Genomic DNA, 16,210 nt, shown 5'->3' with positions numbered 1-16,210 from the left:
CAAAATGTCTACTCCTCACTAGCATGTGGGAGATGGATGGATGAATTTAGATTAAACTAAAATTATACATATTATTTGGCTTTAGCATATTTCCAATAATTAGAATGACACCCCCTACTCAAAGGCCTTCTATTTATGAAAACATACGCACATTTTTTGAAGACTTGTAGATTAAAGGAATAAGCAAGCAAACAAAGACTAGCTCATATTGAACCAGCAAGTATTCCAGAGGCTGGCATATTACTACTTTATCATCTCTGCCAACATCACTTTTTGATTCTTTATTCTATGAATAGGCTGTTGCACAGCTAATTTTTTTTTTTTTTTTTTTTTTTTTTTGGTGTCAAAAAGCATTAATAGACACCAAAGAACACTACCTCAAAAGCTGGCAGTAGCTTTTCAACATGAGACATCTGGATTCCTATCAGCTTTAATTCATTAGTGGAGATTATTTGTTTAACTAATGCAGATCAATGAATGCACAACCAGGCACAATTTAGTAGGATTAGGAGAGTGAACAATTAGGACAATTGTTTGGTAAAAATTCAAAGTGTACAGTCAGGGAAGCCTCATTGGTGTTTGCCTAAAATTATTGCTTGAATAAAAGCTCATAGTCCACCCCAAAACAGATTCATGAAGGAGACATAGGTGCAATTTGAAGAGGTGCTTCCATGGAGTTCTTTAAGCTTCCTTTAGTGCCAAGGGTGTCTGTCCATGACCCTAGTTTGAGCCCCATGACATTTTATTCATCTGGCCCATGTGAAAAAGTGGATGTAGAAACAATGTATTTAGCAGCTCTTCCTGCTCTATCCTTAATTTTACTTTACCTCAGATGGGAGATAAGTATCAGGAACAACAACAACAATTAAAATCCTTTTGGAGAGCTTGCTTTCTAGGATATAGCGTTATGACTTGACAGAGGAAAAAGTCAAAAACCAGAAGAAAAGGATGTGAGCCTATCGAAGCTAATGGAGCTACTCCAGTCTACAGAAGCTGAGGAGCTGCCCTGGTCCATTCAGGTATCGGACTCTATCAAACAAGTATCAAGTACAAGACAAGTATTAAAACTTACCTGCCTCTGCTTTGCTTTAGTAATGCCTGTGTATTTCTATTTTGCTCACTGCTCACTCAGTAAAAATAAGTTTCTTTTTCTGTCTAATAAAATATATTTTGCCATGTTTTCACCTGAAATCTGAAAAAAAAAAGGGTGTTAGCAGAAGAAAATCTGATGAGTTGTGTCAGAATCTGTTTTTGCATTACATTTAGATATTTGTGCTTAGATAGTTTGTGATTGCGTATTCAAGACAGAGACAACATTTTCAGCTATCACTTTTAGAAGAGATCTGCAGTAATATCAGGTCTCAAAGTCAACACTAGTGGATTTCTTCTGCTCTGATAGCATCCTGCAGTTACTCTGTAGAGGTTACATCCCATATGTGCATCTTTACAACAGCTACAGTGTGTCTTGCCTGTCTTAGAAGAGATGCTTTCCAAATACATTAGGATACTTCCAGCAAAGGTTATAGATGTAGCAGAAAACGTTTGCTTGTTTCTCTAGTAACAATCACCCTGTTTGTTTGTTTGTTTGTTTGTTTTTCTTCTTTTTTCTTTCAGTAGTAGTCTCACAATTACCATGCTAAATAAATATAATTTGCAGCTAGGGAGATCAGACAGATACTAATTGACTTGTAATTGACTTGTCAAAGGTGACACAAGGGTCCAAATATTGGACACAATCAGGTTAGTCTGGAATAGTTACACCTAGTTTCTAGAGCAAGATACAACAGCCCTACTCAAGCTAGAGTTTTTGCTGATGTAAATCACAGTGTCAGCTGTATTTCTAGTGATTTATGCTGAATGGAAGACCCAAACACAAGACTTTTTCTTGAGGTGACTTAACATATCTTTTACATTTCTGGTTTTAACTGCACATTTTTTAAATTTCTTGATTAAAAGGACTTCTTTCACAAAAAAAATAACAAGAAAAGAGAAAGTATGGAGTCACTTTATTACTGGCATCAAAGGGTTGCTAAAAATGAAAAATCAATAAGAAACATTTCCCTCCTACAGTCCTTTAATCTATCTGAGCATTTTCAACTTTCTTTCTCATTGGAAGCCAGAGTGCAGACTGAGAAAACAATTTGACTTTCCTTGTCTAAGACTTTGGAACTTTATTTTTAAAAAATTTCTAAAGTTTCAAGTTAGAAGTCAGATCACATTGTGTCTGTCTCATCTTCATCCTCAGATCTCCAGATCCATTCGAAGTTAGAAAACATCCACTTCTACTTCAATGGTATTTAATTTGAAGTTATGTACCTGGTCCTGAGTAAATTAATAGGCTAACAAGCCACTTAATGAATTCAGTTGTGGTTATTTGGGGGGAAAAAATTGTTGTTATGATCTTAAAGCTTTTTTATGGTTTCTCATGGCAGAAGAATGTATTTAAGAATAATCGAATTAGATGTAGGATTCAGGTCAAAGTAAACACACTTGAATTTAAGACTCTACCTAGATATCAGAGACTGCAGGATAGTCACTAGGGTTTTGTGGCTTGATTCAGTTGTCTAAACAGAGTCATCTAGTGCCATCTGAGATACCTTAAGCGTTTCACTTGGCCTCCAGTGCAGGTACATAAAAGTGCTCTAGGGGTGAAGTGTTTTTTCTTAACTGTTCATTTTTAGCAACCCTTTGTTGCTAGTAATAAAATGACTCCCTATTTTTTGTTTTCCTTTTCAGAGAATATGAGTCTACTGTAGGTCATTCATCATGTCTGCCAGTCCTATAAGGATGTTTTTGATACCCAAGAGTGTCTCAAATGCTGTTAGGTTTATGCAACTGAACTGAACCTTCAGGCAATACAGTCAGTGGAGTCTAGGGAGTTATTCAACTGACCAAATAGGTCAGTAGCCAACTGGTCCTGATCCAGTTACCCATACGTAGGAGATAGACATACCTATACCGTACCTGTGCATACCTACTGAGAACTAGAGGAACTCGAATGTCCTGCCTGGCCTCCATGCACCACTACAGTAGAGCCCAGGTCTCCCACAGCTCCTGTGGCATGTTTACCATGTCCTGGTATCCCAAATACTGTTATTCTGGAGGTTCCACTAACTGTATTGTCTAGAATGTCATTAACTATAATGAGGTCTTAGGCATTTAGCTCATATAGACAGCTAAATGTAGCTTTGATATTGAAATGTATCCCACACAAAGTGACAAATTAGACATTGGTAAATGACAGGTTTGTCATCATATGTCATGTATAAGCAGAAAAGTTAAAATAATGTTTCAAAAGGTCCCTTTTTGTTTTGGAAACGGAGCGTCCCTCAAGCTGATTAGAAACATAATGGAAGTGGAAATCAAAAGAAAGTGCATTCAACTGATTCACTTTCCATAATCAACTGATTCACTTTCCATAATTTCCATTTTACAAGTCAGTGCTCAAACCCAGAAAACAGAAGGAATAAAAAAGGAGTTGTTACAGCCATACTCGTTAAAGACCATTATGTTATTAAAGCTACATTCTAAAGATAGAAAGAATGAACAAAATGCTGGAAAGGAGCTGTGGAGAAAAGGATAGGAATATCCCCCTACAGGAACAGGAACAAAAAAGCTACAACCCCTAATGAAGGAGGGCTGAAAGAAAAGAAGGAGAGAGGGAGAGGAAATGTGGAAAACATTTCTCCAGGTCCCTCTTGGAAGAGATGGACTGTATTACAACAACCCCTGACTTTGGGGAAAGCTCACTTTGTCACAGGAATCTTGTCTGAGGAGCTTCCTGGCCTCTGGTGATAGTACTTCATACATCCATGCTTTGTTCACACACATTTGTAATAAGAATAAGTAACAAAAATTAAAGTGGTTAAAGACTTAGAGACAAGATTCAAATGCGCTGGAGGGAAAAGTGTAAAAGGGGCTGGTCAGGTGTAAACAGTCCATTGGTCAGCGCACTTGCCAGATTGAGCCCTGTACATGTCACTACAGTCTGTCTTATGTTCTCATTAAATCCCGTTTTTTAAATATCTTCTATGTGGATGTACTCTCTATTCTTAGTGGATGTGTGTGAAAGCTAGTGAACTGCAAGCTGGACTAGCCAGCAAGTAGGATAAGGGGACTAAGTGCCATCGCCCAGAGTGGGACTGCAAAGCTCTGGGGCTCATATGTCTGGGTGCCAACAGCTGGGGAGATCAGGGTATCTGGGGGCTGGCTAATGGGTAGACTGAGAGCCTATGACCACGCAGCAAAGTGATTCATATTTTGTGTATAAATATGTATATTTTCCACTAGTAGACTTTCATCCTGATGAGCCAGAGGGGAGGTAAAGGATCAGGCTGTCCACACTGTTCATGTTTGCGTAGGTGCTGTGTGCATTTATGTGGGTGCTGGCAATGCACTGCTTTCTGCCTGGGTTGATCTGCGTGGCCACCTGTGTGTGTGTGTGTGTGTGTGTGTGTGTGCGCACACGCGCGCACTCTTGGAAAGCTGCAGCAGCCTAGGTCCATCAGGCTACCTGTTTTAACAGCCTCTCACAAGGAATACCCTTGACCTTGCAGAACAAGGTGGAACAAGCCCTGAGCTGACAGAATATGGTACTATCAACTGCAATCAATAGAACTGTGATAATTTGCCTGCTAAAGGACATATTCTTCAATGACAAGTTTCCACACTGTTAGAGGGAGGTTGTCAGTTTATTTTTCAAAGGAAGAGGTTCTTATCTTACCTTTTAATAATGGTCCTACATGACTTTCTGAAAAAATGTCTGAAGGAACAATGGAAGTATTTCAATTAACTTGGAATGGAATATCCAGAAATAATGTAGCGTTGTTGCATGCAAGCACACAGCTGTGTCTTTATTCTTGATCTGAATATACCGATACAATTGTCTTAGCTTCACATAAAATATAGTATGTTGCTACTTATAAATAAAAGGGCAAAAGTGAGTTCTGATGTGATTCACAGTGATTCTTTAATATAAAGATATTGCATTTTGGAAGGAAAGATACATTCTGCATATCAGTCTTGTGAGAATGAACCTATATTTTCTGGCATTGCTATTGTATCTCACAATTTTACAATAAGTCTGAGGAATCATGGTGTTCTGCAGGAAGCGCTGTTAAATTGAACAATTGTAGAAGCCCACAACAAATGCCTATGTGTAGTTTAAGTATTGGAAAGGGATATTTCTCCTCACATAGGAATTATTTATTGTTCTGTTTCAGCTGGCTTTCTCAGGTAATATTTCAAGACTCAGACAAATTGGAAAGCACACTGATAATTCCTGAAATCAAATGTTGTAGCTTGGAAGGTCAAAGCCATATACACCGGCTGCAACATAGAAACAGATCTGAAGAAACTACCACCCATTCCTTTGCCCTTAAAAGAAACAAAGAACCAAACAAAAATTCACATGCGCACACTTAGGGATGAAAGGCTCTAGATCATAGCATCAAATCTACTGTTATTTCAAACAACCACATCCTATAGAACTTTTCACAAACCTTACTTCATCTTAAAAATGTTAAGTATTCTTTTTTTTTCCTGCAATATGCAGTGGAACACTGTTCAATAAATTCACTGTTTTATAATAAGAGTTCTAATGATCATAAGTCTTCTAATTTCAGTCTAAATTTGCCCTTGACATCTTTGCTGTTGTGCCAGCATTGTCCTCTAATATCAATGGATATTTTTCCTTTTTGACAGTTGATCACATTTCTTCAAGCATTATAACACATTTCAGATGTTGTTTTACTGAAAAAGAACAAGATCTGGTTGGGTCTGCACAGCTCTGCACAGCTATGTGCGGGCAGTGACTGAACAGCCATTCCCAATCTCCATGGAGGTGGAGTATAACCCAGTTTTGTCTCAAATATTTTTAAGCTAGTTAGCATGCAACTGTTCTGATCAGTATTCCCTAGCTCAGTCTCGCAGCCCTTCTTTGCACCAGTTCTGGTAAAACAGAAAAAACACACACATGTCTGCTGACTTTCAGAGTTGAGTCATATTGAGCTATACTAGCTCAGTGCCCTACAGTGATGGAAAATTTTAATAGGAAGGATCTGATTGTTTATGCAGCTTAATTCTGTTGTGGTTCTAGTACTACGCATAGCTGAAATTAGTGCAAGAGAGAAGTTTCTTCCTATCCAATAGTTCAAGATGTCTGTTGGTAGAGATTGGGTTTGAATGAGAGTCTAGAGAAAAGCCCTTCCAGATGTTGATATGGCTGAATTCCTGACAAATGCAGGAAACTTTCTTGAAAATGCTGCAAGTATAGTCCAGGCAACTCAAGGAGTTTCAGTAGATGCAGTTTCCTGTGTTCATTTAAATGGAGTTTATGTTCTTCAAGCTTCATTTTGCCAATGATACAGTAGCTAATTGTGTCGGCAAGTTTGGAAACTGACAATAGCAATAACAGATATGTTTCATTTATTAGGTAAATTGGCAGCTTTCCCATTCTCAAATTATCTTCAGGATACAGAGTAACTAAGGTGGAAGACAGTGATTTGTCTTCAATATCGTTTATGGAGCAGAATTTTTTCACAACCATTTTGTCTGAGATGGATCTGGTCGCACACTGCACTGGTGGTTGTATTCGTCTTGCTTTATTAAGATCTATGAACCTGCAGCTATGAAGCTTAAATAGCCAGTTCTCCTTGACATCTTAAACTTCCCATAGAAACTCAGGTACTGTCTTCATCTTCAGCCCTTAATGACATTGTCCATTTTCTTCCCTTTGAGACTAATAACTTCCTAAGTGGTTTGGGATCAAGCAGATAAGCAACTGTCCAACTGCCCTCTGTCAAACAGCAACCTGCATGTGCTAACATTGACCATGGGATAAGACGGGACTTCCAGGATTGTAATGTGAACAAGTCCTGTCTCATAATCTCATTCACAAATGTATGAAGTTCTGGCTTGTAACAAATTGTATTTTTGGCCCCTAACTCTTAGAAGGCAGTTCTGAAATCCCACTAAGCTGCTGGTAAGACCCATAATTACAGAAGAGTCTGTTAGCACATAACTAGACTGTGCAGTTGGCAGTGTAATTTGTATATTGGGGTACAGATACAACACTAGTCACAGTGCTGCACCCTGAAACAAAAGGGTTTGCCTGTGTCAAGCACCTTGCATATTCAAAGCCCAAGAAAAATATGGACAGTAGCCTTGCCACTGCTGCCTTGCACTTTAAGGAAAAGGTTTCACATTAACTTCTTTTACAGATAATGACAGGTTGAAGTTTGAGGTACAAACTGTCTCTTTCTCACCCCTTTCAGAGAAAAAGGCAGGCAGAGCTTAGATAAATGGGAAATTGAAACTACTAATATTATCAAATTACCTAACATATCCTGCTTTCTCCTAATACTATGGCATAGTCATTACATTGAGACCCATACTTTATATCCCTGTTTAGAGAATTCAATACCAACTGCAATAAAATTGGGCTGCAGCTATCATGGCAACTTTAGCTCAAAGTTGTTTTGTTGTATGTCATTATAACTGCTATATGGGATTTTCTTTCGTTCATTATTTTCTGCCTTGGATGTTGCATTTCTATCCTTTATCCTCTTGCATAAAGTAGTATGAGAATATGTTGCAGACTAATACCTGTTATCAGCATTAACAATGAATCATCATCTAAAAACACTGTGGAAATTAAATATCAGTGTAGTAAGTGAATTCTAGAAACACTGCTGATATTTTAATGCCTGTAGATCTCCCTTGTTTTCGCCTCCTCTCATGTGTGGTATAGCTATCTGTTGTTGAGCCAGCTCTTCTTCCCCAGAAGTTATCCTGTAGTTCTCCAATAACAGCAACTGGGCTCTTCTCAGGCAAGACTGACCAGGGATTTGGCAAGATAGAGGCTTTACTGGAGAAGCAGTGCTTGTGCAAAGGAGAGGCCATAGAAAACTAAATTACTTGATTATTTTACAGGAATTTACCAGCATATATGTAGTAAAACTACATATAGTCCCTACATTCTTAAAACAAACATTGACAATTTAACCTTTGATTATGGGGCTTTTCACTTAGACTTCATTTGAGTAATTTCGTCTTATTTTCCAGTATACAAATGCATGGATTCATTTGTGCTGGGCAGAAAAAAAAAAAAAAAAGCCCCAAAACTCTATCTTTTTTTTAAATACTTGTTAGCATTTGACAGTATGTATGTTATGACTGAGCACAGCTCATGTGGTACTGTTTCTTCTGAACAGATGAGTTATCGAGTCTTGTTTAGGATTATTACAAATGTAAACTTAGTGTTCAACTTTATTTCTGTCAGATTTTCTTAAAATGTGCAATACCACTATTTGTTCCATGAAACAGTGTTCAGAATAATCATGAATGGCAGACAATAACAAACATCTCATAATATCTCATAATATTCATTTCTACTTGAAATTCCTTTACAGTATTATCCATCTTGTCCAAGTATGAAAGGTTTTAGATGATACAATTCAAGGAAAAATATTTTTGTATTTAACTGAAAAAGTAATCACAGCTTATCTGTTTGGAGATGGCTATAGAAACCCATATTCAAAACACCCCTTTGGAATAATCCTACAGATAAGATAAAGATGAAACTAATAAGTTATCTTGACATTTAATAAGTTCAGTTTAAATTTAATAGAGAATAATTTCCATTTTGTAGGGCTTTTTAAATGACCAAGTAGAATTTTATAGTAAGTGTATTTCTTATTAAATTCCAGACTGATTCTACATCCTCCCCCCTGAGCCCTTCTCCTGCATGCACATGCAAACACACACACACACGCGCACACACACACACACACACACACGCACACACACACACACAACCTGCTTTTTTTTTTAACGGGGCCTTTTTACATAACTGAACAGAATTTCCCATATGCCCCCCCCAACCCACACCCTGATTTTTAATTTCATTCGATAAAACTAGCACTGTTCTGTCTTCACTCATCTCAGAGTCTAGGGACATTTCGTATCTCCCATCCCACTCATCTTTATGCTAGTTTCTCACACACTGTCATTACTTTTTTTTGGTAACTGGTGGTGTGCTATATGGGTACATTAGCAGAAAATTTTTAGAGTCCCCTTGATATAACAAAGGGGGTGGCAGCTGAAAGGGTTTTCTGCGTAAGGTCCCAAGACTCAAAAATACCCATTTTTATCAGTCTGCCAGACATACTCCAACTCTACCACCTTCAGATGTCAATACCTCAAACACATCTGAAAGGTCTCTTTAAAGAAAAAACTCCTGTATTGTGCCACGAAATCTGGGTTCTGTTAAGAGGGGAAGGATCTAGCCCTGGGGGTCTTCTGGAAATGATTACTTTCATTTTGTTCTGATAATTTTATGGGCTTGGGAGAATGCTCACAGCTTGTTAAGAGTGCATTATGCTAATCTGAAAAAAAACCCTATAAACTATCGCTGGTCATTAGCTATGTGTTTCAGCTTTGTCTGCATTTCTATTCTGTTCCTGCAATACATTACTAATAATGTTGAAAACAAATTATTCATAATTTGAGCAGTAAAGAGCTACTTTCTTTATAGCCTCTGTCTTCAAGTGGGCATAGCAGAAAGGGGGGAGCTTTTTGCACCTCTGCCGCTAAGAGGCAATTCTCAGCACCTTCTCTTCTTTCATTTCTCCCTTCCTTCCAGGCCAAACCTTGTACAGGAAGCTGGAAGAAGAAAGAAGACACATATTTGCCAGTGCCTGGCTTGCGCATCTTTCTGCACCTTGGACCCAGGGGTGACCTAGAAGTTATCTGGGAAAGGAATTGGCCTGTCTGAATACACAGTTCACCCTCAACAGTTCTGAATTAGACTGACTGCAGGCTTCTCTTGAATGACCTTGCTACTGAAAAACAACAGTGTGTGATAGTTTGGCATTTGGGGCCAATGCCAAGGGTTCTGGAACAAGAGTTGTTCATTATAGTTAAGTTATATTCTGCTGGAAACAATAGCTCAGAAGAGAGAATTCAGAGCCACATTTTGGTACAAGTGAAGCGTGGCTTTTAATTCCCCCCCCCAATACATTGTTAAAAGTAAGGTACCTTAGTTCTGCTGTAATAATTCCCATCTCCTCAAGGAGGAGCTTGCACACAAGATTTTCCGTAGGCAAAACATTTCAGTTGCTCTGTCTGTGTTGATACAACATTCAACCTCATATAATTCTTAATAGATCCGTATGATTCTTAATAGCTTTAAACCTTCCATTTGGCAAAGCAAAAACGAGCTTCCAGTTTATAAAGCATTTGAGCAACCTGCAGTAGACTTACAAACCATGGAAAGGGTTTGTTTCATTGTTTGTTTAATCTAATATTGCAAGATTTAGCCAGAAAACCATAATTCACATGTAACTGAAAGAGTAGTTCAGAGGTAGTATTCCACAGTTGACAACAACCGACTGAGGAAATCCACTCTCTAAATCAGAATTTGGCAGTATATGTCCTTTATATTCCCAAAGAAGGGAGAGTGAAAATATTTGTGTTTTTAATATGCCATGAAGACAATGAAAAATCTGGGAAAGACTACTAACTTATCTTGGTAAGGGATTTATGTAAGTATGTGGATTTATTTTGTCTAAAGAACAGTCTCAAGCACATAGTGACCAATAAAATATTTTCTTTTTTTTCATTTCATTTCATTTCATTTCATTTACAAAACAACAAGTAAGTTCTTCATATACACAAGTAGCCACATCTCTCACTCAAAATGATTGTTAAAAAACTCCAGTCTAGTCTGACAGAAGAAATACTGGAAGAAAGTTTAGTTTGACAAAATACAATATCCCAGAGAGCTGACAGACAAAGCACAAGCTCTTTATCTTAACAGTTGAGGAAAGCAAATTTTATTTGCACCTTTTCATGGAATTTTCATTGTCCTCTCACCCTGTTCTCAAAAAATTACTGAACAATTTTGCTGATGCTTTCCAGGGAAATTCAGCCTGGGGCAGACACCTGGCTTTAAAATTGCAAGCCAAACAGTTAAAGTTTAGAAAGACAATGTGACTGAAAACAGGATTTTAAAATAGAAAATGTGAGGCAATTTAATAAACCGTGCTAACAGCTCCACCCGTAATCTTCAAACAGTTAAATGGGTGGTACTCAAAAATATATAGCATAGTTCTTTGGGTTTGTAAAGTTAATAAAATCCATGCATTTCAAATGGCTTGTTCTGTCAGCTCTTAGCATTAGTTTTTAATCCCCAAATCCAATATGGAAAGAACAAAGAGTTGGATCAGTACTGCCCAGCTGTCATTCACTGGTAAATCTGAAGGATTTTCTGATATTTTGCTGAGATGTGAATGGTTCCAGGGTGCGGGCAAATTTGAACTTCCAGATGCTGGCTTGCACAGAAAACACGTCACCATCACACTTTTCCACACTATTACTTTTTTCCAGCTGCAGAATTTCTATAGCAGACACGGAGCTTCATTGGAATGCGAATGAAGAGAAAGAGATCTATGAAATGTTAAGTTGTTGTTAACGCTGCATAAGTTTGAGAACCCTTGCAGTGGAAAGTGTGTGGCAAAAATAAGTCAAACTGCAGAAAGGGTAGAGAGCGTATGTTCTCATATGTATCAAAATGTGACCTGGTGTCTGCTCTTTGCTGTGCAAGGAAGGGCACCCACAAGTATGAAGATGAAGCTCTCCACTGCGAGTGAGAACAAGATTTAGTGGCTAGAACCTGTGAGGGAAAGCAGTGGCCAAGTGCTCTGAGCTGATAAGTAGCACGACCAGTTCAAAGTAGGGCCGTTAGGGATTTATAATCTTAAAGTTTTTGTCAAGTTTTTTTCTTAGGTCAGACAAAGAATCATCCAAATCATTCAAAACAAAAACAAAAACAAAAACAAAAAAACAAAAAAAAACAAAAAAACAACAAAAAAACAAAGAGCTTGACTCACTAAAGCCAATGGAAGCTACTGAACACTTCACTAGCTGAAAAATCAGGCCTGGGTTGACTTACATAGTCAAGCTGAGACTCATGATATGTCAGTTTGTTTTCCATATCTCAGACTTGCTAAAATCTTTATTTCCCCTAGTGTAAAATGAGGTACACATCTCGACAGCACTGAGCTTTAAAACCTCAGAACATACACAGAAAACTTGAATAAAGCTTATTGTAGGAAAACAAAGCTTTATTTATTTAAAATGAAGGAAAAAATAACTAAATCCCCATGTAGAGTCAATGGGGTCCAAGAATTACATCCAAAATTATATACCTTTAGTTCTAAAAGTAATCACAGTCATTTTCTTGCTTTTCTTTCTTTCTTTCTTTTTTTCCCCTCCCTCACCCCCCTTTTATGTGTTTTGGGGCTAAATGCTTTTTTTTTTTTCTGACATATACTAGTGTTTGCTGTAAGGGCTGGAATCCAAAATCCTTATCCTAGATAGGTGTTTGTTGTTAATTTGTATATACTTGGCCTAATCATCCTGTATGAGTTTGAGTTTGTTGAACTCTCTCAGCACAGATATTGATTTTGGCAAACAGCAGAAAATCGTTACTGCTTTTCACTGCTGAACACTTTGCAATGAGAACTAATCCAGATGCCAAATTAAAACATACCTGAAGTCACTGACGTGCTTTTGGATAACTCACTCAAAGATGAATTGTTGGCATACAAAAGTCTACTTCAAAGCCTGTTGAAACGCATGGAAAGACTTCTTCTGCCTTAATTCGAATCCTGATCCAACATCTACATAAGTCAATAGACCTACTCTTTCAAACAAGAGTTACAGGGTCAGAGCTTCGAAGTATTTTTATTATTTATTATAGTTAAAGTGTAAATGGATCTCCTTTGATTTCTCACAGGAAGAATAAAAGGATTAAAAGATTTTCTTTTTCTTTTTTTTTTTTTTAATCTCTGCACTATAATTGCAAACTGGTGTGAAAGAACACTTTCCCACAAGCAACTCTGGATATGAGTGTGCTATTACTAACCCAAAACTTACCAGATGGGCTATCCAATATCATCTTGTATGATGCATTAATTTAAAATACAGAATATGATTTTTTGTGACTTTAAAATATGTTGTCTGTCCTCATGATTCACTTTTATCTGAAGAGATTATGCTATTTTAGAATCAAGCCTTAAAACTAATACCCTTTATTGCTGATTGTTGCATACTTTCAGTTTCACGAATCTTTATTTTACTGAACCTTATTTCCCTCCTACATCAGTTAAAACAGGTTGCTACCCTGAACTACTCTAGCAGAAAAAAACTTATCCCTAGATCTACTGTTCTGGAGTGATGAGGTTAAGGTTGGTCTGACTGTGAAGCACTTATGGTTATGCAAAAGGAAATACCTTTTTTTTCTTTCTTTCTTTTCTATGGTGTATCTAATGGTAAGCTGCTATAGCACAAAATAGAAACTCCTGACCAAGATCTAGATGAGAAGCTACTCTTTGACAAGCAGAGAAAGTTAACTTGTGCAGAGCTCCGTGGTGCTTCATTTTGGGTAGTCTTCCTCTACCCAGGCTAGCTCAGCTAGTGCAACACCACACTACAGAATGCCACATCTAGCACCTATCCTTCAGTGTAATGAGAAGGAACAAAACTGAATGAATGCCCACTGCGCAGATACAAGACAACTGACCAAGAAAAATATGCCCACCTTGCCATTTTGGGTAGAGCAACAACTGAAACAGGCAACCCTCAGAATATGTAGAAAAAGTATACAGTCCCCCTGCGACATTTCCTGGACAGCCAGACCACCTGAAATGAGAGCAGGGTAAAGGATGGCAACCCCCTGTGAAGAATCAATATGCTAAATAGAATACTGGGACCAAAAGTTTGTAAGCAACAATATCTTATACTGTAGAACTACAGGAGAAAATTTGAAATTTAATTACAACCTGTTCCAATACAAGCCAACTGCTGTTGAGAATAATTTAGTTAACATGACTAGATCCCATGAATAGATTGTTTGGGTAATATGGCTTACTTATTCGTAATTTTTTTAGATCACAGCTACTAGTTAGAGCTGCATAATTTTGTATTTAGCTGAATTCCTTTGTGATTATTAAAATGTTATTCATGCAGCTTCATAGGTCATTTTCATTTTCATTTAATTTAGTATGAATCTACAGTCAGAAATAATGACTACGTATGTCTTGGTTAGGGCCAGGGAACATTCCTGATAATAAGCCTAAAACATGAAAATGGCCTCTAGCATGGTGCTGATCCAGGCCAAGTAGCACTTTTGAGCTCATTTGTGAGTTACTATGGGTCAAGGATGATTCTCAGTATGTGGTTTGCAAGCAGCCAGTATGATTCGGAGGCTGAGAGTTTAACAGAATAGATACAGGCCATTTGGTGGCACCTGGCCACAACGACAGAGAATGGCCCCAGACAGATTTCATTTACTAGTACAGACATAGCTAGTGTGCTGCCAAGTGAAACTTCATCAGACTTGTTCCTAGGTAAGAAATGCAGGACTTGGATAAGAAATCATGGAGGAACCAGTTGTCATGTGAAAGTGATGATAACCAACATTCAGGAGGCTTGATGGGAGAGAAGAGAGAGAGGGAGAAACTTGCTCTTGAGTCATTTATGCTTTGTTTCTATTTATCTGCCAAACACAGATTCACACTATAATTTGTAGCAGAGCATGTGCTGTGCAAGCAGTTGTTCCGAGCACAAAAGCATCCAGATTTGTCTGTAAAGGAGATAATTTCCATTAACAGGCGTGCACTGAGCTCACTTTGAATCTGGAGCCTATCAGGCTTCACTAGAAAGTTATGTGTCATATTTAAGCTACAAGAGAGTGATTGATATTCATAGCTGAAGTCCCAAAGGACAGTTTCATGAAAGATGACAGCCTATGAAAGTCCATAGCGTAGCTTTGCTATAAGACGTATTTAAGTAGGGGAAAAAATCCACTAGACAAATCTCTGATCTCAGTCAAGCTGGTGGAACTCTGGATCACCAGATATGTTACTGATGAACATCAGCTGCATTATTCTAGTTTTACTGAGGAGTAACAGGGTGATGATCGTCCCTGGAAGAGACTATATAATATCATGATTCAGAAGAATAAAGAAACAGAAAAGTGTAAGGGTTGTTTGTAGATTATCATACATTAAGCTAGCTTAGTTAATGAATCGCCATGTTCTAAAGCAAGTCTGTGTATTATTGTCTATCAGCAAACTGTTGTTTTGTTGTAAAAACACACATTTCTTTTCCAGAACTATATCCTTCATAAGACAAGGTGAAAATTAATTATTAAATTGTTACAGCAGAACACGGAAATCTGTAAATTTGAAAACCTCCTCTGGGTTTTCTGCAAATGATACAAATTTTGCTCCATAATAACATTCAGCAAAAATCAGTGGAATTATTTCAGCACTTGAAACTGAGCATTTCTTCGTCCATACGAATACAAGAGTTGGTTTGGAAAAGCCTATCTGCCTGATTCCTTACCCCACACCAGAATGGAATCCAAAGTCTAAACCTCTCAAGCCTCTGTGTGCTTCCATAAGAGACTCTTAAACCCAGATGAAAGTACCATATAAAAATTCCTTTCCAGTCACATATTCAGGGCTATTTGCAGCTGAATGAACACCATTTTATTAAAAATGGATTGATGATTTACATGTTGATTTGCATCTTTCCTATGAGTGTGTGGACAGAACAACTTTCAACATTCAGCAGCATCTGTATGCACATTTGTTTCACATTTCCTCCTCCTAATCCAATTTTTTTCTAATTTAGCAATCTTTAAATAATATGGATGCACAATGATTAATTTCCTTGACTTTTTTGTAGGATAAAACAAACTCAGGAGTGAAGTTTAACAGCAACTGACAGGGATATACTGTCAAACTGTAGGACAGAAATTGCCAGATTGTGAAAACTACTATTTATATGTTTCAAGAAAGCAAGTTAATCTCCCTTTTATATAACAACCTGGAATGATGTTTCTATATTAGATTTTTTAATATGTTTCCTCACTATAACTTTTAACAATGGATGAACTGTTGTGTTATGAGATACTAATTCCTAAAACAAGGATTTCTAAAGACTGAAAGGTTCATTTTTGATCACATTCCCAGACATATCCCAGATTTCTTTTTCTTTTTCCATTTTGAAGTGCAGTCATGTAATAAAAAAGGCCATTTGTTTTTGTTTTCATATCTTTTTATGTTTATTAAGGCATGGGAGTTATGCAAATTTGATATTTTTAAATTACATATCCAGGATATGTTTTCCAAAAATGAAA

The sequence above is a fragment of the Apteryx rowi genome, unplaced genomic scaffold (assembly GCF_003343035.1).
Source record: "Apteryx rowi isolate R43461 unplaced genomic scaffold, aptRow1 scaffold_108, whole genome shotgun sequence".
In the NCBI taxonomy this organism is placed as follows: Eukaryota; Metazoa; Chordata; class Aves; order Apterygiformes; family Apterygidae; genus Apteryx; species Apteryx rowi.
This window is presented reverse-complemented; position numbering follows the sequence as displayed.